Below are 7,671 nucleotides of genomic sequence, written 5' to 3' on the forward strand. Positions count from 1 at the left end.
GTTGGGAGTCTTCTCTGGGATGGGGCTCACTTTGGGTCTGTGCAGCTTTGAAGCTTGTTTTCTTTCATGTTTAACACCCCATAATAGGGAAAAACACTGGTTTTTATTAGTTCATGGAATGAGGGTGTTGTAGACTAGGCCAGCATTTATTGCCCATCCCTAATTGCCCTTGAGGGGGCAGTTAAAAGTCAACCACATTGCTGTGGATCTGGAGTCACATGGAGGCCAGATCAGGTAAGGATGGCAGATTTCCTTCCCTAAAGGACATTAGTGAACCAGATGGGTTTTTATGATGATCGGCAATGGTTTCATGGTCATCATTAGACTTTTAAATGCCGATATTAATTGAATTCAAATTTCACCATCTGCAGTGGTGGGATTTGAACCTCAATCCCCAGAGCATTACTCTGGGTCTCTGGTTTACTACTCCAGTGACAATACCACTTTGCCACCACCTGCCTGTCCTAAAATCCTCTCATGGGTCAGAACCATTGTGCAGCTTGTTTCTTGGAGAAGCATTTCACTGCCCTTGAAGTTTCAATAGGCTCTATGGTTTCAATGTTGCAGTATGCCTTCTTTTATCCCTTCGTACTTGGTTGTTTACATTCCATTTCACACCCCACTGACATTTATGAGCCTCTGCGAATTCACCGTTGCAGTATGCCTGTTTTTGTCCATTTGTACATCATTGTTTACATTGAATTTCACACCCCATTTATCTTTACAAACCTCTTGAAGGCTATCTCATACACTAAGCGCTGAATGTAATCATGCAGGTGCAGCAGGCAGTAAAGAAGGCAAATGGTATGTTCGCCTTCGTAGCAAAAGGAATTGAGTACAGGAGCAAGAAGTCTTGCTGCAATTATACAGGGCCTTGGTGAGGCCACACCTGAAATATTGTGTGCTGTTTTGGTCTCCTTATTTGAGGAAGGATGTTCTTGCTCTTGAGGGTGCGCAGTTACCAGACTGATTCCGGGGATGGCAGGACTGACATCTGAGGAGAGATTGAGTCAGTTACAATTGTATCGCTGGAGTTCATAAGAATGAGGGGCGGTCTCATAGAAACCTATAAAATTCTAACAGGACTAGGCAGGGTAGATGCAAGAAGAATGATCCCAATGGTGGGGGTGCTCAGAACCAGGGGTCACAGTCTGAGGATATGGGGTAGACCATTTAAGATGGAGATGAGGAGAAATTGCTTCAACCAGAGAGTGGCAAGTCTGTAAAATTTGCTACCACAGATATGAAGTAGTTGAGGCCAAAACATTGGGCGGGATGCTCCGCCCGGCCGTGCCATATTTCTGCCTCGCCACGCTGGCGGTATGCTCCGTTACACCGGCCAGTCAATGGGGTTTCCCATTGTGGCGAAGCCCCATGCCGTCAGGAAACCCCCCCCGGGCGTCGGCAAAACGGAGCATCCAGCTGGCAGAGAATCCTGCCCATTGTATGTTTTCAAGCAGCAGTTAGATATAGCACTTGGGGTGAAGGGGACCAAAGGATATGGAGGGAACACGTTACTGAGTTGGGTGATCAGCCATGATCATAATGAATGATAAAGCAGGCTTGACGGTCCAAATGGCCTCTTCCAGCTCCTATTTTCTATACTTCTATGTTCTATCTCAAAGGAGGGATTAGCTTTGTTTGTTTTTATAACACTGAACGGTCCATTAACTCTGAAATGCTTCCTCTTTATGGCAGATGTCCTTTCTAGCCGCATTTGTTTCTACAGTGTCTTTTTTTCTCCTTTGAACTACTTACTAGAAAGATCAGGCACTCTGAATGCTTTATTTCATAGTGGGTTTTTAAAGCCTGAAGTGCTTCCTCGAAAGAGCAGGTGCACAGCCCGATAGCATTTATTCCATGCTAGATATATTTCAACCTCTGATGCCTGAACAGCATGTCTGCACTGGAAGAGTTTTTCCACCATCGAAGGAGCTGGCCCCATTCAGACATTGAATGAGGACCTTTTGCAGCCACTGAAATTCACTGAATGGACGTGATGAACATGCCAGTGGGCTTAGAGGCCTTTAGCCCCTGGTAATCATGTATATTGCTGGACAGTATCTTGAACCTGTGCCCTGGCCAGGTTGGCATTGCCCTGGGGGGTTGGGAGATAAGAGGGTGACCTGAGGGGTGAGCCCTGAAGGGGGAGTCTTTGCATCACCACGGTATGGGATTTCTCATTTGGGGGGCCCTGATGATTGCGATTGAAGGGGCGGTCTTTGCTGGCGAGAATGCGGGGGAGGGGGGTAATCTTTGTCGCTGAAAAGGGGTGGCTATAAGGTTATCCTAAGATTGTGTTGCCCTTTGAAAAGGATGCCCTGATCTCAGAGGATCAGCCTTGCTGGCATCTTTGGATCCTTCGGCGTGATTCACCCCGGCTCCAAAATAATTCCGAAGTCTGGGTGGATTGAGATCTACATGGTGCCGATCCACCTGACGGCAATTGCACCTTTTTCCCAACGGAGACTACACTTACAAATTCTTTGGGAGAATTGCACGCTGTGTGGCGCTCCAAACGTTCGGACAATGAGGGAGAGCTTATCCGAACATCTAAAATAAATATTTAGAGGTGCGGTAAACAAAAGTGAGGGAATTCCAGAGTGTGGGGCCTAGGCTTCTGATTGAAGGCTTCTGTTAATGATGGGGGTAAGGGAAGGAGTGCATGTGACCAGGAAAGATAATCTTAAATTAGGTTGCTGTAAGCTCCAAAGTTAGAGAGGATATGAGGAAGGAGAACACATATGAACAGATTCAAAAACAGCTCCTTCCCGCTGTCACTAAACTCCTAAATGATCCTCTTATGGACTGACCTGATTAATACTACGCTCCTGGAAGCTTCACCCGATGCCGGTGTCTATGTATTTACATTGTGTTGCCCTATTATGTGTTTTCTTTTTATTTTATTTTATTTTCATATACTAAATGATCTGTTTGAGCTGCTCGCAGAAGGATACTTTTCACTGTACCTTGGTACATGTGATAATAAATAAATCCAAATATACTGAATGGATTCCAAAGCAGTGTCAGCCAGGCTGTTTCATAAAGTTGCACCAGGCTTGGTGGCTCAGATGATGTAACTAAAGCATCAAGTCTAAGCAAATTACAACTTCATGTTAAATGCTATATGTAGTAATCCACGGGAGGCAGGAGTTCCGTCACCACACCAATATTACAGGAGCAGCTACAAACAGTGCTGCTAGCAGCCCAGTCAACTTAAGACTGCTCACAAAGCCTACACAGGTGATTATATGGGCCCCCTCAATGAGCTATAATTGAGGGAGCTCATACTCCAATTGGCCAACCAATAAAGCCAATTGGAGTTCATTACACCCCTCCCCCCAAGGTCCAAGGAATTCCTGCCAGCTGGCATTCCTCTGAGCTTCTTCCTGCTCCTCATGTCTGGGTCTGTCACCTCTGTGTCGTCCGCCGGGTCGTTCTCCGAAGTGGGCGGGGTGTACCTTATAGGTGCCCGTCTTTTCCTTGCCGACCTCCTTGGAAGTTGTTCTTCCTCCTCCTTGGGGAGAGGTGTCGCGGCGGCCTCGTCGAGCGTGTCCATCACCGACTCTGACAACTGGATGACGGGGTCTGGAGAAATTGCTCGGGGCTGGGGTGTGAGTGTCCTTTCCGTCTGGGCTATCCCAGCTCGAGGCGGTCCTGCTTCGCCTGCCTCCAGGTGTGGTTCCGCTGCTCTTATTTGGTCTAGGTGTTTCTTCAGCATCTTACCTCCTATTGAAACCTCATAGGATATGGGCCCTGTTTGGGACTCTACCGTGCCTTTGACCCATGTTGGTCCATTCCCATAATTCTTGACCCAAACCGGTGCCCCCACCTGGAAATGTCTCTGCTGCCGACTATTATCATGTCCCCTGCGTTGGGCCTCCTGTTGTTTCTCCACTTTCCCCGTTATATTTGGGAAAAGGAGACTCAGCCTCGTTCGCAGCCGCCTTCCCATTAAGCGTTCAGCTGGCGGTATGCCCGTTGTGGAATGCGGTGTGGTCCTGTAATCAAACAGCCAGCGGGAGAGCTTTGTGTCCATTGATGCTGCCGGCTGCTTCTTGAGTCCCGCTTTAAGTGTCTGGACCGCTCTCTCTGCCAGGCCGTTGGTCGCTGGATGGTAAGGGGCCGTTTTGATGTGGCGGACTCCGTTTTCCTTCAGGAATTTTCCAAATTCACCACTTGTGAATGCCATTCTGTTGTCCGACACCAATACCTCCGGAAGTCCATGTGTTGCAAACGAGGCCCTGAGCTTTTCAATTGTCGATGCTGTGCTTGCCGTGTTTACCCGGTGGACGTCCAACCATTTGGAGTGGGCGTCCACTATCACCAAAAACATTGAGCCCATGAAAGGGCTGGCGTGGGCAATATGCAGGCGGGTCCACGGTCTGCCTGGCCATTCCCACGGGTGCAATGGTGCCGCTGGTGGCACTCTTTGCCCCTGTTGGCACTCCTGGCACCGACGTACCAAGGCTGCTATGTCTGTGTCCAAACCTGGCCACCAAACGTAGCTTCGAGCTAGCATCTTCATTTTAGACACCCCTGGGTGTCCGTGATGTAACTCGGTTAAGATTGCCTGACGACCCTGAGCTGGGACGATTACCCGGGCTCCCCATAATAGGATACCGTCTTCTACGGTCATTTGGTCCCTTCTGCTCCAGTATGGGTGCGTGTGGGGCTCCACTGGTCTTTCCAGTTCCCCTGTTAGCAGTAAATGCTTAATCTTGGCTAAAACTGGGTCTTTTTGCGTCCACAACCGAATATGTTGTGCGTCTACTGGTAGGGTGTCCAAAAAATTTAGAGTCATCACTGTCTCCTCTACTATGGTATTTGCGGCGGAGTGTCCGGGAGGGGAAGTCTGCTCAAAGCATCTGCATTTGCTACTCGCGTTCCCGGTCTGTGCTCCAGAACGTATCTATACGCCGCCAGTAGCAACGCCCAGCGTTGGATTCTAGCTGATGCAATCGGGGGTATTGACTTGTCTTCTTTTAATAACCCTAATAACGGCTTATGGTCCGTCAGTATGGTGAATTTCCGCCCGTACAGATACTGGTGAAATCTTTTTACTGCGAATATCACCGGCAGTCCTTCCTTCTTGATTTGGGCGTACTTCCTCTCAGCCATCGCCAAGGTCCTCGAAGCATAGGCTATTGGCCGTTCTTCCCCATTCCTTCCTCTATGGGCTAAGACGGCTCCTACCCCGTAGGGGGATGCATCACAAGTGACCACCAGCTCCTTCCTTGGGTCATAATGCTCTAGTACATTTTCGGATGACAGCTGTTCCTTAATGTCCCTAAATGCTCGGTTTTGGCGGGTGGATCATTTCCATTCTTGCCCCTTTTTTAGCAGCTGGTGGAGGGGTTCTAGGATGGACGCCCTATTTTCAATAAATTTTCCATAATAGGTTACCAACCCTAGAAATGATCGTTAGTCCTGGACCGTGGTGGGAGCTGGGGCTTCTTTTATTTCCCTTACTCTGTCTTCCAATGGGTGTAAGCCCGACTCGTCTACTTTATATCCCAGATACGTCACTTGTGGGGCCAGAAAAACACATTTTTCCCTTTTTAACCGTACGCCTGCCTTTGCAAAACGCCTGAGCACTTCCTCCAGGTTCCTTAAGTGTTCCCTGTTTGTCCTACCCGTGATTAAGACATCGTCCAAATAAATCGCCACCTGCGGTAGTCCCTGCAGAATATTTTCCATCGTCCGCTGGAATATAGCGCAGGCTGATGACACTCCGAAAGGTAGTCTAGTGTAACGAAAAAGGCCCTTCAGGGTGTTGATCGTCGCGAACTTCTGGGAGCCCTTGTCCAGTTTTAACTGCAGGTAGGCGTGGCTCATGTCCAGTTTCGTGAACAAAAGCCCACCTGCCAATTTGGCATATAGGTCGTCTATTTTCGGGATTGGGTATTTGTCCAGCAGTGCGTATTTGTTTACTGTCTGTTTGAAATCTCCACAGAGATGTATCGAGCCGTCTGGCTTCAAAATTGGTACCACCGGCGCTGCCCATTCCGAGAACTGTACTGGTCTGATAATGCCGTCGCGCCGTAACCTTTCTATTTCGTCATCTACTTTCTTCCTTAATGCAAAAGGTACCGGCCTGGCCTTACAAAATTTCGGAAGGGCTTCTGGGTCCATGTGCAAAGTTGCTTTGGCGCCTAGGATTTCCCCCAAACCTTCCTGGAAGACCTCCGGGTATTTTTGGAGTACTCCACTCAACTGCCCGCTTCCACTCTGGAAAATTTTCATCCAATCTAATTTGAGGTCTTTCAGCCAGTTCCGTCCAATTAAGCTCGGTCCGGAGCCCTCTACTATAGTCAACGGTAATCTGAGCAATTGTTTCTCATATTCCACAGGTACATGAGTCGTGCTTAGAACTTCCAGGGGTTCCCCCGTGTAGGTTTTAAGTTTTGTCGATGTTTTTGTTAGGGTTAGTGGCTGAAGTCCATCTTTGATTTTTAAAAATGCTGCCACCACCATTACTGATACGGCCGCACCCGTGTCTATTTCTATTATTGTCGGCCGCCCGTTCACCCGTGGGGTAATCCTAATGGGTTCTGCTTTCTTCGTTGCAATATTATATAATTGTTCCCCTTCGGAGGAGGATGGGGCGTCTAGGTTGTGTACTTCCCTGCGTCCCCACCTGCTATTCCTCTTTTGCCACCTCCTTCTAGGGTTTCTGTCGTTGTTACCCCACTCTGTCTGGTGCCAGAAACGGTCCTTCTCTGTTGGGGGAGCCTCAGCCGGTACTTCCCTCTGTCTCCAGTTAGTCCTGGCAGATTTTCGGGGCAGTTCTGGGGTTTTCCTTTTTCCCTCTATTCCTCAGGTTTTTCCTGAGAGCGGCTATCTGATGGCAGGACCTGTTGTGGTAGTCCCTCTCACAGGTATCTACCTCCATTGGCATGCCCTGTAGTTCCTGCGCCCCACTTGCTGCCTTTTCTAGGGACAGTGCGAGCTGTAACGCCTGCCTGCAGTCTAGCTCCGTTTCCGCCAACAGGCGTTTCTGTATTGTGAGGTCGTTTATACCACACACTAACCGGTCCCGAAGCATTTCATTTAGCGTCGGGCCGAACTCACATTTTTCCGCCAGCCTTCTCAGGCAGGTCAAGAAATTCGTGACTGACTCCCTGTCTTCCCGCTTCGCTGTGTAGAATCTGTATCTACGCAAAATGAGGGATGGTTTTGGGTCGTAGTGCTCTTTCACCAATTCCGTTACTTCTTGGAAAGTTTTTGTGTCCGGCGCATCGGGATAAGTCAGACTACGTATAATGGCGAAAGCTGAGGGTCCGCACGCCGACAGCAGGATAAGCCGTCTCCTTTCGTCCGTCAGTATATCATTTGCCCGGAAGAAGTAACACATTCTCTCCACATACTGGGACCAGTCCTCAATAGCCGGGTCGAATGCCTCTAACCTTCCAAAAAATGGCATTTTTAAAATGGCAAGGCTTACCCTCCGAGTGCGGCAGCTGGTCTCCGCAAAATTCTTAGTTTACCTCGTCACCACTGTAGTAATCCACGGGAGGCAGGAGTTCCGTCACCACACCAATATTTATTTACAATAACGATATTACAGGAGCAGCTACAAACAGTGCTGCTAGCCGTCCAGTCAACTTAAGACTGCTCACAAAGCCTACACAGGTGATTATATTGGCCCCCTCAATGAGCTATCATTGA

Source organism: Scyliorhinus canicula, chromosome 13 (genome assembly GCF_902713615.1).
Source record: "Scyliorhinus canicula chromosome 13, sScyCan1.1, whole genome shotgun sequence".
Classification (NCBI taxonomy): Eukaryota; Metazoa; Chordata; class Chondrichthyes; order Carcharhiniformes; family Scyliorhinidae; genus Scyliorhinus; species Scyliorhinus canicula.